This window comes from Aythya ferina (genome assembly GCF_964211825.1).
Source record: "Aythya ferina genome assembly, chromosome: 3".
Lineage (NCBI taxonomy): Eukaryota > Metazoa > Chordata > Aves > Anseriformes > Anatidae > Aythya > Aythya ferina.
The window spans coordinates 13,059,908-13,077,779 of NC_140298.1; the positions used below are offsets into that span (position 1 = coordinate 13,059,908).

At 51.4% G+C, this 17,872-nt stretch overlaps 1 protein-coding gene and 1 long non-coding RNA gene across 2 annotated transcripts in view; one reads left to right on the forward strand and one right to left on the reverse strand.

The window, feature by feature from the left end:
- The window catches only part of LOC311434537 (phosphofurin acidic cluster sorting protein 2-like), a 43,859-nt gene that overhangs the window by 20,412 nt on the left and 5,575 nt on the right, over positions 1–17,872 (reverse strand). The gene's annotated exons all lie outside the window — the stretch shown is intronic.
- On the forward strand, positions 999–16,439 carry LOC311434546. The gene is made up of 2 exons (XR_014691566.1): positions 999–1,726; positions 15,877–16,439. It is a non-coding gene; the product is annotated as an uncharacterized lncRNA (long non-coding RNA).

Sequence of the window (17,872 nt, forward strand, 5' to 3'; positions counted from 1 at the left end):
CCCACTGCAGTTACCCCTGCCCTCAGCAGCGGCACGCACGGCCCCGCTGTCCTTCACGTTGTGACAGCCAAAGCACAGGGCACAGGCACCTCTTACCTGCAGGGGGAAAAGAAAAAAGCAAAAAAAAACCCACCCCAAACCAACAACGAGGCTCATTTTCCTGCACTGCCACAAAGCACAAGCTGGTCTGCCCTTCCCCTAGTCAACGCTCTGCATGTAGCAGTCAGTCTTGTCTGCCACGGGGCTTTTGTGAGCCTCCTCTGAAACTTGTTTTGCTTCCTCTGTGCCCAGTTATTACTATATTCACCACCCTATTACTATATATATGCCACCCTTTTATCCTCCGTAACCCAAGTAGCCCACGTTCAGTGGCAAAGGGGCTTCTAGGCAGCATCCAGCCGTGACCTCACTCCTGGGGAGGCCAAGAACCATCAGAAGTCAGGCAGCGAGTCCTGGCACACAGCACTGCCCCCAAAAATCACCCACAGCTTGCAGGGCACAGTCCTCTGGGCCAGGATTTTACATCTGGACCAGGCTAATAACGTACACAGCCCTGCCCAGACCCCAAGCCTTCTGTCACGGGTGCTTCCTGGGGCCCAGGCCATGGTGACTATTCATCTGGGCCAAGAACCTCACGCTTCAGCAATCCCGAGCCTCCCTTCAGCTTCCATTACGCTCGAGCCTCGGTGCAAGGCTATTTGTTTGCAAAAAGCTCTTCCTTTCCTTCTCCTCTGCGGTGGCTTTCCTCCAGACCAGATGTGGGCAGATAAGAGCCAAGCAAGCCCTCCTCAGAGTAGACGCAAAAGCTGAGATGTTGTATTCAAGTCTTTAGAAAAAGAGAAATGCATTTAAATGAAAAGTGCATGGAAATGTTAAGTATCACCCTGCTATACAGCTAATAATAATAATAACAAATTTGTGAATTTAAAAGAAATTGCAGTAAGGCTCTCCATAGCTTTAAAGAATTCAAAGAAGCGGCGCGGGGAGCTCACCGGGCAGACATCAGGGAGCAGAGTTTGCCGAGGGCTAGCCTCTCCCTGCCCTGGCTGCACAGGGAGAACACCACGAGCAACCAGAAATGAAACACTTCGGCTCGCTGGCAAGTCGCAGAGCTGAGAAAACCAACTGGGAGCCTGAAAAAGCAGAAAGGTGATTCTCCTCTTCGAACCCCCACGTGAGAAGGGTGGGCACACGCGATAGGATCTGCCAGCTCCAGCCTCTTGGAGGGCACCGACCGGAATCCGTTGGTTTCTGACTGCTCAGGAATAATAATCCTCCATCCAATTAACTGGGCTTTCTACAGAAAACATGTTTAGATGAGTGTTCTTATTATCCGGCACATCTAAAGTAGCTTCAGCGAGCCAATCTTAATAGACCGACTTTGGAGATTTTAACTGAGCTCTCATTTCCATACAAAAGCAGATTAATTATTTGTGAGCTTTCCCTCTAGTAAACACAAAGTGAGTCACCCTTTCACTTTCAAAAAGGAAGCTAAAAATGAATACACTGCGTAACCCTGTAATTCTTACAGGGCTCTGGGAGGAAATGCCAGAAGGGGCTCACGGGACTGGGTACGATTTACCTTGTTGGTCACCCTGAGCCCACGCTGCTGTGCGCCAGCTGCTCTACAGGTGGGAATGGTCTTCCCACTGACCCCAGCCTGTGAGAACATGCATAAGGCTTTTTCTGTATAGCTGAGATGCTCCAGAATGTAAGAAAAGCAGAAGCAAGGCTGCAGCAGAGCCCCAGGGAGCCTGGTGACAGCAGCAGTACCGGCAGCACGGCTATTAGCATTTGGTCCTCCAGCTCTGGCTCATTTTGGAGAACAGAAACGTATGTGGTCTGACAGCCCTGCGTGTTTCTCTTCTCACCACTGAAAGGGACAAAGCGTCCAACTATCATCCCAGCCGCTGAGGACTCCTATTCCCAGCATCCACGTCTTGAACTCTATGAAAGAGCCTTGAAGTCCTTCACATTTGCAATGGCAGAAGCCACAGGTGAGTGCACGTCGCCTCAAGTGTTATCATGAAGATGCATTAATCGCATTGTGCCTAAACAAGATTCTCCTCATTCAGCCCAGGTTTTGTTATTGGCACAAGTCCTGGTGAGTTTTCTGAAGCAAACCTCTCTCCCTGGGACTTGCCTTTACAATAGGAACCACTGAAGCACTTCCAACCTGAAATTTATTGTTTCCAGCTGAGTCTGCATCTGGTGCTTTTTGCTTTACATTTGGACTTTGGTCCAAAGCATCCGCAGAGTAGGAGACAGAGGCTGCCTTCTCGGCACGTATTATTCCCATAGCCAAAGGCTAGTTACTGGGCCAGTTCTTGGCTAAGAAGCGGCGGCGTGGAGAACTCCTGCTCTCCGCCCAAAATCAATTCCCGGCGTGTAACCCAGAGAACAGCGTAAAGCTATCGATGTTCCCGAAAACCTGAGCTGCTTCAGTAACAGAAACCAAACCGGCTCTCCCCTTTTTGGCAGCAGACCAGCACCTATTGAAAGCAGCAGCACTGAATAAATCTCTTCCACGGTTGAGGCTGCTAGAAAACCCGGCAGCCTCTTCAGTACCGGGTAGGCACATTCGTAAAGAGGAAGAGGTGGGTGAGACGGATCTCAGCGCTGTCTGAGCAATGCGAGGACAGCCCTACCTGCTGCAACAGAAGAGGATGCTGCTGTTCACGAGGCTTCTCCATCCAGCCTCAGGGGCAGTCTGCCTGTTATAAGCATGGTTTTGTTAAAAGGAAAGCCCTGTGGTCAAACAGGAGCCATGCTGACAACAAGATACTAGCAGGACTCTGCTGCCCTCTGGGATTTGATGGTCCATACCCTGCCAGCCCTGATGGCTGCCCAAAAACCTACCTGCAAGGCAGCACGGCTCAGACGGGGGAGATCTACAAGGTGCTGCTGCTGAGGGAGGTCACCAGATGCCTCTCAAGCAGGAGCTGCATTTTTACAGACGCCTTTATGATTTACATTCAAGCCACAAATCCCTTCAATAGAAGCAGATGGAGGTGGATTGCGTTGGGCTGTTATCGCCTTCATCAAATCCCCTTTTCTCCCCCCAGACTTTCCTGACAGGCAGATTTCCCTGACCTACTTTTCCAGAAAAGTTTCAGCTACTTCCCCTGAATTGCAATGAGCTCCCACGTGCCAGCAAGCAGCTCCTTGAGAGCAGGCAGCGCCTCCCAGGAGGAATGGCTGGAGCACACCAGCCAGAAGCCCCCAGTGCAAGCCCACCCCGGGCTGCTGCAGCACAAAGACACAGGCCAGAGACGATACAAGCTGGGCTCTGTACATGAGCAGACACCCGTGTTCCCCCACAGAAAGTTTAAGCAAATTTTGTTCGTGCCTATCTCCACATATGAAAGTCAGGGGAGAGGCCCAGCAGGGACATGGAGGCCCTGGAGCGTGTCCAGAGCAGGGCTACGAAGCTGGTGAAGGGCCTGGAGCACAAGGCCTGTGAGGGGCAGCTGAGGGAATTGGGGGTGTGTGGTCTGGAGAAGACGAGGCTCAGGGGAGACCTCATTGCTCTCTGCAACTACCCGAAAAGAAGGTGTGGGGAGCTGGGGGTCAGCCTATTCTCACAGTGATGGGGCTAGAGGGAATGGCCTCAAGTTGCCCCAGGGGAGGTTCAGGTTGGCAATGAGGAGACATTTCTCCTCAGAAAGAGCAGTCAGGCACTGGGACGGGTTGCCCAGGGAGGTGGTGGGGTCACCATCCCTGGGGGTGTTCAAGGAAAGGCTGGACGTGGTGCTGAGGGATGTGGTTTAGTGGTGACAGTGGTGGTGAGGGCTTCCTCAGAGGGGAGAGCAGGCGTCTGGCTGACAGGCCTTACACAAAAACATGCCTCAGCAGCCACAGGACCGGGGACACAGAACCATAAGTGCAGAATAAAACGCTCGCTACCACACCACTGAGTCACGACAGGGATCGAAAGAAAATGCAGAGCTCATGGGAACGTGCAGCTGGGGCAGGCTGCTGGCATGGGCAGCAAAACCACTCGGCCCCAGCTGCCACAGCACCTCGCAGCACGGCTCCTCTCAGAGGCTGACGGCAACGTGCTCCTGAAGCCCCGTGTGACGGCTGCCCCGGGATTCTGCATCGACGTCCCTCTTTCTAAGGAAAGGGAAGAAGTCTGATATCACTCAGCGCTTCGGGGAAAGAAACCAGACGAAGGAATATTCCTACTTTAAGTACAAGTGCTGATCTCTGGAAAGCTTCAAGGGCTGCAGGCTGTTATTTTGCCAAGAAGAGCCATGTCAGATTCTTAATGCGCTCGGTCAGAGAAGAAAAACAAGGTTGAGCCTGAGCAGTCCAGCTTGCATTCCTGAAATGCAAATCTAAGCTGCATCCAAGTCTTCAGCACAGCATCACAAATACTCCCTGAAATAGAGCCCCATGGAGCGAGCCCGTCGATGTGCCAGTGTGCACAGAATATGGTCTCACACCAGACACTCCCTGGGCTGGAGTTCTTCAGTATGGTATTCATCTTCTCCAAGAAGGATTATTTTGATTTAGGATAATACTGAACAGGCACCTGGGTGTACAGACCCCCTCCGGATCTCCACTGGTGAGCTTTCACCATGACAACTGACAATGTATTCCTGCTATTTATTTAAACAAGCATCTTGAGGCGTAAGGACTTTCCCCTTCGTTCTGTAGCAGCCCAGCATTTTAAGAAGCTCCTCTGAGAAACCTTACTGAAGGCCTTTAGGGAATCCTACTGGGCAGCCTACCAACAAGATCTCACAGTTCTTATGCCCCAACAACTCCACAACATCTGAGAGTTAAGTCTTCTTTTCACGGTCCCTTCTTTCAGACGGGCCCATACACCAATGTCATGCCTGTCCACGTGCTCCACTACCTGTTCCTTAGCTTCCACTTTTCAGCTGAGGATATCAAGGTAGTGTCACATAGTTGGATACTGACTTGAACTTTTTTCTCCCCAATTTTGTTAAAAATTCCCCAGTCTCACAACTCCATTAAAATAAAGTTCATTGAATCAAGATGTCAAGGCTAAGAAAACAGGAAGCCAGGATACACAAGTACCTTTACTGTTCTTGTTTGAACCCAAAGTTATTTATATAAAGGAATTTCAAAGCAATTTCATATAAAAGAATTCTTGGAGCAGGGTTTCTTCGTAAATGAAGAAATCCCAACCCCAGTGATAGGGCACTCCCTGGGCAATGCCCAATGCTTCCGTGTGAGGCTGACCTGTTATTACCACATTGTCCACCAGAGCAGAGAGAGCAAAGCTGCTGTGCCTTTTCCACCCAGAAGGCAAACCAATCTGGATTTGTCACAGTGATTCCTCGGATGGTGAGGTCCTTCTACGAACTAACCCATCACATCAGGAGGAACGGCAAACACATCCGGTCACCAATGTTAAATTAACTGAAGTTACTTTGTCTCAAGCTCCCTATTTCTCCAGCCTTCAGAGAGAGAGCAAACAGAGCTTGGCAGCCTCAGAAACGTGTCAGACACGCTACTGAACCCATCCAGCTCCCAGAAACGTGGGAGGAAGCAACGCTACCACACAGACTCTTCAGCGGAGCGCTTCCCCAGAACCAGCACAGCTACACCAGACATCCTCACCTCCCCTCCTTCCTCCTCCAAGGCCCCTGAGATCCAAGGGCGGCTGTGCAAAGGGCTTCTCACACCAAGCCACCTCTCGCAGGACAGCTGGACGGCCACAGGAGGAGACAGTGACGTGCTGCCACCACGCTGGCCTCCGCAGCTGTCACCCAGGGGCACTGCCTTCAAATCCCAGCAGGACAAGGTGCTCCCTACAGAGTGCTCTTGCTTCGCCTTATGGTGCCGCACTGCTTTCACTGTCACTTGGCCAAGCCATGAGCGCTCGGCCTGTTCAGCAGACAGGTCCTTATGGAGGCACCTGAGCAGGAACAGCCCGCAGACTGACCCCAGGAGGCGATCCTCATGAAGCAGGCACCCACCAGACAACACCTGGCAATGACCAGCAGATATCCCAGCGAGAATTTGCTCCAAAAGCCTCCTCAGCTCTTGAGTTTGTGGCTTTCCTATGGCTACTAGTCAGTAGCAGGGCTGCTCAACCACTACTGCACCCTCCCTGGTCCACGAGAGAAGACAGCCAGACCCTGGGGAAGGCTACTCCCAGACCTCTTTGGCACTGATTATTACAATATTCGTGGTTGATAATAAGAGAACCCAACGTATTACTGTGAGATATTGCCCAGCCACATCTTTACTGTGTGAGCATTTACAGCTTTTACTGCAGAACCACTGGTGGGCTCCGCACCGGTGTGGTCTACCACAGGCCTCCTTGTGCAGCCAGTGAAGGGATTTTGGAGAAAGGGCAGAAAGGCAGAGCAAGGCCAGCCAGCTGAGCTCAGCCGAGGGGAATGAACTCCCAACGCCCTCTCGAAGCACTGCAGCCAGCTGGAAATCTCAGTGTCACGAAATTTCTGGGCTCACACAAGCACTCGACAACCACAAGTCCCGGCACCGCCGGCAGCTAAAGAGCAGCCAGCCTGTAGGAGAGGACTTTCAAGGTCTGCACCCAAAGGGTGAGCAGTGGTAAGTAAAAGTGTGAGTTGAGACCTCAAAACCAGAAGGCACTGATCTTAAAATAGCAGGAATTCCTGCTCAAACCAGGACACCATACCCACAGCAGAAGCATGCGCCACAGCCCTGGTCTAGGTGCTATTTGTCAAGGGGATGCCTAGGATCCCATCCAACAGGTTATTTTTAAGACCTGGATCTTTAACTTGAGCTTTTCATTAGGCCGCGTGGATATCCCAGGCAGGGTTCAGCCACTCACCGGATCCCATGACCAGTACAGAAATAGCTCAGGGTTATTTTATCACTGACACTTCTGTCATTTGCTGTGACCCCCTCTCCACACGTGCAGCCAACTGAGACATCAGAAACAGGTTTCTTGCAGACGGTTTTGACTGAGCACAGCTGGCAATGGAATTTCTTTTCCTCCTTACCAGGAGGGTAAAGAAGCCACAAGTACTTTTTTTTTTTTTTGCATCTGCATGAGAAGTGGACATGCTGCCCTTCCCGAAGCCCACTGCTCCCAAGAAGGCAGCTCCTCCAGCCCTCTGTGCACTGCTGGACGATCCCAAACTTACACCAGGGCACAGAAAAAGGGAGTCTTGGTCAAGGGTGTTTCATACCAACACACAGAGCAGTGAAGGATGCTAGACAAGTATCTTGCTAGAACAAATTCATGGAGCTGGAGGCTTTCCAGAGGAGAGAACACAGTGTTGGTTTGCTACTGCAGAAAACACATCAGTAACAAGGCACAGGGACAGCAGGACGCAGATCCGCAGAAGCTTGCAGGGGCAATATGTTTCAAAGGTGGGCTAGGAAATACTGTTCTGTTGTCTTAAGTCTGGATTTGGGATTACCTAGAAGGACAGAAACAGCCTGCTATCAAAGGAAAGCAGAACTGCATCAAAAGTTGACTTCCAGCCATGCCCATTGTGTAAACATTATCCAGAAGTCAGCCACGTGAGGAATGAGAGAGGACGCCAATCATGATCTTCTCCAGGGCCCTCTTCAGCCTCCCAGCTGGCAAACAAACCAACAGCCAACTATTCCAGGAGAGGACAACGTCTCTGGAAGAAAGCTTCCCACTTGGGCTGTGCCAAGTTGGCAGGCACACAAGGGCTGGCTCCCGAGGGCTCGGCTTCAGCACCTCTTGGGCCCTGCTCCAGCCCCAGCCCTGGGGAGGAGGAAGAGGAGGAGGAGGAGGAGGAGGTCATCCATGTCCACGTGCGCCTGGCGGCTTGTTTCCAGTCGCAGGAGGATGCGACTGCTCCGTTAGGGCAGTGCTGCCAGCAGGATCTGAGGATGTCAGCAGTCTGTTCTGCCTTTCTGCCTTGCACAAGTCGCCCACGTGCATGGTATTGGTTCATACAAGCCTATTTCAGAAGGAGTTGAGAAAGTTATTACCATTATTTCTACCTTTGCCTGCTCAATCTTGTTGTCCTAGTTACCAGAGCCCTGGTGTCTAAGGCAACCAGCCTTGGCAAGTAAGCAGCACAACGCGGTGAGATGCAACACAAATATTTAAGATGACTTTCTGGAACAGCAGAAGTAGAAACAACTAAGGGTAGTCCTGTGCCTGTTTGGCTCCCCGTCAGCCCCTCAGAAGCCCAGGAATGGACTCTCAGGCATGCCTGTGGTACACCCAGGAGGCATGTGCTGGGCTGCAAACCCAGCTCACACAGGCAGGAGCTCTCCCTGCACACCCCTTCGCACAGAATTAAGTCTGCAACAGTCCCATGCCCAGACTGAAGATCAGCACCAGCGCTACCATTAAATAAATGACCCTCCTCTGTCCACGTACAGCCTCTGCAGCACCCAGGCCCCATGTCCCTAGCGTGCTGGGATATTTCACGCAGGCATTACACGGCATCTCCATTTGGGAACTGCGGTAACATGACACTTCTGTGGTCTCTGAGATCAGGAACAGCTCTGTAAGAATTCAATCCCTGATCACATATTTGCTTCCCTGTTGTTTTTTTATCCGACACGTCCGATACCCAGAACACCCCCAGGGGCAAGGCAGTGGTATCACTGAGCCGAAAGTCGCCTTCAGCAAACCATGTGGCTTGGGTGGTGCAAGGGGAACCACAACATGATCAGACTCACACGTCCATCTGGCAACTCTCTAGCCTTGGAAGAACAGGGATATATTAAGAAATCATCATTATATTATATATTACAAGAAAACATAATATTGTAAGCATATATTATAAAAAATTATATAATATATTATAAGAAAACATTATATATTATAAGGAAACATTCACCTACTTGGGTACATGCAATAAAATGACCCCACATCCCTAAGCAGGCGTTACACTGGGTGGATCAGCCACAGCCACTCCAGTTCCCCACTTTCCAGCCCCTGACAGCCAGGGCTGAGAGGCACAACAGAAACCAAAGGGTCAGGTCCAACCACTCGGGCAGTCCCTGAGCTACTGAGAGGAGCTGATACTTTCTCCATAGCCCAGCAACTCTGACCTGTTATGATCATGACCCAAGAGTATATTCAACTGCATAGAAAGCCCAGCTTGCCCTGAACATGAAGTACACAGTAGTGCTAGGCGCCTCACAAGAGAAATGAAAACAATGTTATTGTGCTGAGAAAGATGGTCAAGATCCTGAAGACAAGAAAATGTCAGTCCAGATATGCACAAAATGCCCCACAACGCATAACCATAAGGATGTGCTTAAAATTCAATCTAAAGGAAACAAAAAAGAGACTGCTATCTCTCCCCAACCCTTAATTTCCCTATTTTACAGCCGTGTCTAGCATTTAATTAATCAGTTTCTTATCTGCTAGAAAGCATCCACATGAAAGGGGAAGTTTCATTTTCTCCCACGGTGATTCACGTTGTCTCACACAAAGAGATACGCGCCCAGGGCCCCACGAGCATCCTTACAAGAAAGCTTTGGAGCTGCAGAACAGAATTATTGAGTTTGTGGAGCTGGCAGGGCTTAGGACTGAGGTCCTAAATTACTTTGGGAGCTTTAAAAATCCTGCCTTTGAGGGCTTAGCTCACGGCCCTGTTTGAGCTACACTCCACTTAAACAAGCTCCAGAGGAATAAGCTGCCCTGCAGCAAGCGCCCTTTTAAGAGCTGTGTTTCTGCTTAAGTCACCAATGTCTTCTCAACTAAAAGGAAAACAGCAAATTACTTCCAAAAAGCTTGATTTTAAACTGCGGCGTAGCTCGCTCTGACCAAAATGCACCAGAGCCGGGAGGCAACAACGTATTTTCACTATCACGGGAGTGAGCAAGCAGGGGCTGCAGGGGGGACAGCATGGACATCCCGCATGGGCTGCAAAGGTACTGTGGGCAGGTCTTTCAGCAGCCATCACGACAGATCCCCCACTTTTTTCCATCTGAAAAAACAACACGTTTGAGATCTCTGAAGACTGCACACACCGCTTTCGGAGCAGCGTGCGCGGCGTTGCGTGCAAGCCCAGCAGCGTGCTCTCTGCCGAGAAGTAGCCTGGCCTGCTTCAGCACAAGAGGCAATAAAAACACAGCGCTAGGCTCAGTGAAGTGCAGTGAGTAATCCTCTGAACCACCTTATAAGGGCTGACAATTAGTCAGGGCACGGCAGTCTTCCAGCGTTTTCCAAAATCCCAGAAAAAAAAACGGGCATTTCCCCCGCCTCCTTGTGGACAGCATCTCTCAAAGCTTGAGCTGAAGCACCTGATGCTGAGCACCTGGCTGAGCCTCAGCCATACAACACCTCCATCCCTTCGGCTTGTGGCAGCAGCAAGAGTCAGCAGGCTTCATGCAAACACTCCTGTCGGCCCCTCTGCTTGCTCGCAAGTGCCACGTAGGAAGCAGAAATTATTCCAGCAATTCTAGAGACAACCTGAAACGTGAGGCTTGTCCACCATTTGCATTTCTGTCAGCACTGCTCCTGCCTCCCCCTGCGCTATCACAGCTCGACAGCAAGCCCACCCTCACCTCTGGTGACGCTGCGGGATGTGAAAGCTCCAAAACCTGCAAAGCACGAGAATAAATCCTGCACGTGCACGTGCCTCACTGACGGCAGGCATAAGACACAAGGCCAACTGTGCATTTTTAGGGGTTGCTAGCTCTTTCTGGGAGTCATTCTTGATTTTGCACAGCTGCTGCTGAGGCTGGTATCTGAGCACCAGCGATAACCTGTCTAGCACACCCCCCCGGCTCCTGCTTGAGCTGTGTCTGGCTCAAGATTTGGAAGCTCTGGGAAGATGGCTGCCGCTCAGTCAGTGAATGCTGTCAGCTCACAGCCCAGCTACAGCACGGCCACTCGGGCTTAAAACACCCCCGTGCCCAGGAAAATCTGTACCAGCCTCACATATAATGAAAAAGGAGGAGTGCTTACACACACACGCTGCTTGCAATCCCCTGGGGAATCCCAGTGCTTCAGTGCAGCTCCACTGTGCCTCGGTCCTTGTAGAAGAGCCTTTCTTTCAGCTGCGGACATATTTCCATTTCTGCAGGGAATTTTGTTCCAGGCGTCACCTCATGAAGGTGCCGGGGGTTGACAGCAATTGGTAACACTCAGCATGACTGGCGCTGGGTGAGAAACGCTTTATTCTGCCCCGTTATCCTACAAATCACCTTAACCGAGGCCACAGTAATCAAACCAGACATCAGTGACAAAAGGAGGAGGGTTAAGCCAGGAAGACCTTCTCCTGACACTGCTGCCCCTGACAGAAAGCACTGCAGGGCTCCATGTGGTGCACCTCACGCCGCAGGCCGTGCCTGTCGGAGCGCTGCCGGGCACCCTCCAGTCACTGCTCACAGCTTTCCCCCCACATCCCCGGGGCTCAAACAGATCTCATGGTTCTTCTCCAGGCTCCTTTCAGGCCCTTGCAAGGGACTGAGCATCACCCTGGCTCTTTGGGGACACCGATGTCCCTTTTGGAGAACGCCAACAAGCCAGCAGGCCCCGTGCTTTGTTCTCAGCTCCCCGTGATTCCCCCCCCACCGCCGTGTGTTTGAGCACATGATGAACTGACTCAACCTGTTAATCCAGCAAAGAACAAACCTAAAAAAAAATAATAATAATAGAAAATAATGATTTGTTTCCTTGTGGGCCAGCACTGAGGCAGCTTGCCACGCACGCGCTGCAGCTAGCAGCAGAGGAGGGCTGCCAGTCCCAAGCTGTTGGGCTGGGGCTGCCAACTGATGCCATCCACAGTATCGCACCCGGTATAGGGTCTGGAATTCTGCCTGGGATAGGAACAAAGCTTTTCGCCTTTCTTTTGACCAGCCCAAGGCGTGAGTCACCTGGGGGAAGCGCTCCCAATGCCAGGCGCACCTATCACGGCTTCCACTCAGGGCGAGACAGCAGCAATTAGCCACCTCGGGGTGACTCTCACCTTCTTCTCCCTCAGCACACCCAAAAGTATGAATGCATCTCTATCGTCACAGCGTTGTTGGCTTGATCTGAGTACTTTTATTTCATCTGTTTTGTCCTGTGCCCAATCCTGCAATCTGCTACAGTGGTTTCAAGCGACTACACTGGCTATGATGAGAGCTCACACGACAGCTTTGGGCCAGGTGTCCCAGCTATTTGCCTCACAGGAGATGAAAGATGCCAAACAACATCTAGTTTTTGAAAAAAAAAGAAAAAGAAAAAGAAGAAAAAAAAAAAAAGCTGATATTTGAGGAGAGAATTAATAGAAAACCACTCGGTGTCAGGATCACGTCAAAGCCCAGCAGGTGAGCCTTCCTACTGGGATGTTTTTCCATATTTTTGAAGCTCAGGTGGGACATCAGTTTTGAAAGTCTGTCAGGCCTGGCCTCCTGGAGAGCATCCACAAGCACCAGACTTGCTCGGGTAAACCGAAAATGGCAACGCACCAAAAACCCACAGAAAAATGATTCATCATTTATCGGTAACAACATAGCCTGGGTTGATGTCAAGCCACCTCTGAAATTTATTGTCCTTTTTTTAAGGTATGGCAAGAGAATAAGGAGATGCAAGGCTGAAAAGCGCCACCCCTTCATAGAGGGGATGTGGACAAAGCAGAGGCCCACTTTCTGGGGTCACTACTCCAGCAGTATCCAGTGTTGGATACTCTTTGACAGGAGTCAACTCCAACATTTGCCAAGCTGAAAGCTCCAGAGAGGGAAGCTCAACAGCTTTAAAGTCACTGCTGCATTAAACAGCACCTGAGCCTTTATCCTGAGAAGCAAAGTTAGGGCTTTCTGAAGGTCTGATTCCCATCCTGGCACAGCACAACTCCACAAAGGTAGAGCAAGCCATGGGATTTGCTTCCCACGGCGGTCAGCCAGCCCTTCAGACAGCTCCCAGAAGGGCCACAGACAGCTTTCCTTCTCTGTATGCCCAGGGACAAGCAGCTGACAGGAAATGGCGGCACTCAGCTTGAGAAAAGATTGATTTTTTTTTTACCCTTTTCTAAGAAATAGGATTTGTAATTACCCAGTTTCCCGCTTGGTCTAAAAGCGGAGCCACTGATGGGAGATCAATATCTGTGGCCGGTGCTGCACAGACAGCTCCAGTGCCCCTGCCCCTCTCCTGGGGAAGGGAGGAGGTTTGGGTGCAGGGTTTGGGTGCAGGGGAAGCGGAGGTTTCTCGGGAGGAAGGAGCAAAAGGCGAGGCATCCATCCCCAGCAGCCTGCAGCTCTGGCATTCCTCCCCTCACCCACCGAGCGAGGAGCTCCTCAGGAAGGACTGGAAAGCAGGAACACATGTTGCCCCCTCCCCACCAAAAACGAGGCTGACTAATCTCACCCAAGCCTGTACGAGAGGAGATGGAGCTCGGCTAGCACGGATGAAGGAATCAAAAACCACAGGAGCCTTCCGGCAGCCGCGTTTCAAAGTGGGTTTTCAGCCAAATGTCTCTCTGCTTGCCAGCAGAGCTGCTGCGAGCTCTGCAGTCCCACCGGGCAGTGCTCCTCTGTGTCCAAAGGGGCAGCATCCCCAACACAATACCCCACTTCTCCTTCAGGCTGGTGAGAAATCCAACTGGGAAGGGAGAAAACAATTCCTACCAGCTCATCGAGGCTCCCTGCTAGGGGTGTCAGCTGCTGAGAGCCAACGCTGGGTTTTCACACCACCTCACGCTAAGAAGTGGCCCCGACCACCACTTTCAGGCAGGCTTTTCCTGGACACCAGAGGGTATTTTGCACGCTGCAGCCACAGCCCCTCGCGCTTGCTGCAATCCTCATGTGTTACTAAACTATTCGCACTACAGGTGATTCAGCAAGGCAGCCAGCGAAGCCTGGAAGGCTGCCAACAGCCATTGAGAAACAGCTTGAAATGCATCCCAAAGGACAGGGGAAGAATAAAAAAAAAAAAACACAGCCACACACCTCAAAGCTCGGCTTTCTCCGATCTGCTTTGAAGCAGGTGCCTGAGAAAGGAGCTACTGCTCCCCAGGTTTGTTCCGCTCTGGAGCTGTGACCGCGAGCTGCCTGCTGTCAGGAGCAGGATTTTGCATCCAGCTGGGATAAAGCCCAGTCATCCACAGCACGGAGGCACGTTTGGTGCTGAAAGCCTTGTTTTAGGGGCTTCTCACCCATTTCATCCAAAAGCCGTGGCCCCTGGGAAACACACGGCTCGTCCTGCTGGGAAATCCCTGATTGCATTGGGCACCTTCCTTCAGAGCAAGAGCTGCGTGAGCCTTCACAGTCAGACCTTTATTCTCAAGGACAGGAAAGGCTTGGCATTCAGAGGATGATATTGCCCCAAAGCATCCCTCAGCAGCCCAAGTAAAAGCAACCTAAGCCTGCCCCAAGAATCACAGCGCTTTAAAGGAAACCTAAAGGGAGGGGGGAAGAAAGAGGGGCAAGAAAGAAAGTAGCCCTGTAAGACCTGGGCAACTCAAAGCACTTTTCTTCTCAGGTGCGTCCATGTGGAAGAGGCTACTGATGTCCTTCCATGAGAGAAGAAGACAGAATCATGCTTGGATGGATATATTTAGAGGGCACTTGCTGTGGACCTGCATCTATACCACGAGAGAGCTCGTGAGCTTCACTCAAGCACAAAGTACAGCGGGTAAGGAAGTGTTCAGCTTCGGTGGATTTGCTGTATGTTTGTCCTCCGTATGGGAAATTTATTATTAATGTGGTGAAACTCAGCGCAAGCAGAAAATCTTTGTGTTTCAGGCTGGAAATCTTAAGACAGCATCTCAAACCCAACGTTGGGCAGCTGAAGATGGGCAATGAATGCACATACACGGCTTAAAGTGCAAAGCAAGACTTCTTGAAAAGGTGTTTTAATCAGTCATACCCAACCCCTTCCACATTCCCAAGCCTGAAAAACTCTCCACTACCTTGTTTCACTGCTCTGGTCATTTTACTTCCAGCTGCCTCGCCGTGCTATCTGTCATTAGCAGACCTACTCCATCAGCAGGCTGCTCAGCAGCTTCTTCTCCTCCCAGACACCTCAAGCTGTCTGTGCACAAGAACAAGGTCACTAGGCACAAAACAGATTCACATCCCTCATTACCCATCTTATCTAATGCCAAGGTATCACTCAGAAGCAACGACTGGCACTTGCAAAGCCCTGGATACCCTGCAGGTACAGAAGCCAGGGTGCTGAGCTGGTACTGCCCAAGGAGCCCACAGGAGCAGGGAGAAGCATGAAGGACTGACAGCTGCGTCACCACAGCTCAAGTGCAGAGGTCTCTTGGAGCACACATTTCCAAACGTCCTTGCCAAAGGTGCTTACTCGCCAGAGAGGTCCACATTGTTGTCTTTAAGGTGCGTGCACACACCTACTTTGGTTACACACCCAAAGAGGAACAGATGCTCTGCAGAGCACACATCTCATCTTGAGGGAAGAAAAGACTCATGATTGCAAAATAAGGGAAGAAGAAGTTGTTCAAAAGCCTCCTTTCAGGCAGCACGAGATAATTTCACTCAAACCCGGAAAGGAGCAAGTCATCTCCCTTTCAGTGGCTTCATTTCACGCAGTGAGTCAAGAACCCAGAGCCAGGGCACTCCAAAGGTACTTCCAGAAATCCTCGCACAACATTTTTTTATTAATTTATTTGTTAAGGAGATTCTTCTTCCCCAGCATTTGCTGTTCTACCTGCTGCTGCTGAGGATGTCCCTCATCTTGGGCAGAGAAGCCACGTCAGAAGTCAACCCACCAGCATCACCGATGACCCGGGGCTCCTTCTTGAGGGCTCTCAGCAGCAAACATTCGCTATGCCCTGAGCTGAATTGAACTGATTTCTGGGTTAAACCAGAACAGAATTCCAAAACCTCACGTGCTTTATTTGCATCATCAAATACCACTATTGCTGGCAAAACCAAATGTAACTCCACATTTCCCTTTCATAACCTCTTTCAGGGTGCTGTGCTGCCGGCTGCAATAAGGAAGATGCTCTGCAGAGCTGGCTCAGCCTGAGACCCTCCCCAGCAGAGGAGGGCACTGAACATTTGTGACCTCAGCAGAAAGCTTCTTTGGCTTGAAATCACGATATCCACTCTGAAGGCAGAGACCAGGGAGCTTCTTGCACCGCTTACTAACACGGACTGCTTGATCACAGCTACCCTGGATTTTAAACCTTGATCTACTTAGCATTGCCTTCTGCCCCTAGAGTTCCACCTGCCTGCGTGTCTCACAGCCAGCTCTCCTTGAAAAGTCATCCACGTTCACCGTGGTAGGAAAAAAGTAGGTTGTAATTAAGCGGAGTTATTAATCTTTTGTCACTTGGGACCCTGAGCCTGTTCATATTCACGTCAACAGGAGTGCCTGGCACTGCCAACAGGGTGGGACACCGCTGCCTCATCATTTTTCAGAAGGAAATGTAAGGTCTGGGGGCTGGTAACCGACTGCCTTGCCTTCCTCCTCCACAGGCACCACATCCCTGCCTGCAGGGGTAGGGAACCAAGCCTCCTCCGCCTTAATTGTGGTGCGACGGCGTCCGGATTAAAGGATGGCAGTAATTGGATCGCGTGCTGTATTCACAACCAATAATAAGGTTAAGAGCTTTCCTTTCCCTCCTCTCGGCCAGGCCCCGGAGAGGCAGAGGTTTAGGGCAGGAGGGAGGTGTTAAAGCCTTCCTCCCCCAGCTGCCGCAGTGGCTTGCAGGCACGTTTACCTCCGTACGTAGGCAGCAAGCATGCTGTGCTGTGCAGAGGATGAATGGGAGCACTTGAAACCACTCTCCTGTCACTCCGCGTCCCTTCGCGTTAAATACCCACACGGGTGCCTCGCTGGAAAATGAGGCTGCTAGTCATCAAACAGCCTGGCCTGAAAACACACCGTCCCCTCCCAGCCCCTCTCCTGCACTCGCATCCTGCTGGAAAAGGAGAGCCAAGACCTCCAACCCCCCTTTAACCACCAATTTCTGTGAAATGTGGATCTTTGTGGTCTGAGCCAGGGTGGAATGGGGAGACTGGATGGGGAGTTGGCTCGTTTATTGGCAACACCCAAACATCTGGGGACTGGGGGAAAAAAAATTGGGTGAGGACAACCCAGAGCAACCAAGTGTTGCCCCAGCAGGCGCACAGAGCTGCAGTGATATAACCACATCCCCCAGGCTCTGCTACGGCCAGACCTCGCTGCTTGGGGCAGAGAGGGGAAATTTAATCCCCGTCTCTGCCACTTCTTAGCTGTTGGATGGATCGCTTCACCTCTGCTTCCTCCTCGCCCATGTCCATCCAACCCTGGGAGCTCAGCCCCTGGAGAACAGGCGGCACCACCACAATGGGACACAGGGCTCTGCGGGATGAGGCAGCAAGGAAAGCGCTCCTGGCGATGGGGCTCCAAGAGGGCTTCTCTCCTGCTGCTCCCTTCTGAGACCTTCAGGCTTCCCCATCTCCGCTCCCCAGGCTGCAAAGCCAGAGCAGAGCCCCCAGCCATCTCCTCTGGCTTCAGCTTTCTCTCTCCAGAGCGCACGAGCAGTCTCTTAAGGCCCCATTTTCCCCAAAAAGGACAAATCCCTCCCTTGGTGAGCACTGGCACGCTGCAGCAGGACGCTGGCTTTTGGAGCAATGCTGCCACATGTCACGGTCACAGCACAAGCGAGGAAACAGCAACGCCACGGCCTGGAAACGAGCAGCTGGGAACAAAGTGTGGGGACCAGGACCGTGAGAGAGGCACAGAGCAAGCAGCTCCAGATCCAGGCTCCGCATCTCAGCCTCGCTTCAGCGTCCAAACCACAAGGTCGTCTTCCTGCTCCGCTTTACAAACGAGCGACTTGGTTAACAGCAAGCACGTGACGGAATTCATTCCTGCTGCACAACGGCCTCCCGAGAAACGAGAGAAAAGAGCTGACTAACCAACAAGGCGGTGGCGAGGCTGCGTCCTGCAGCCAGCTTTTGTATTGTGTTTTTTTTTTTTTTTTGATGGGTATGTTCCTCGGGAAGCATCACACCAGTC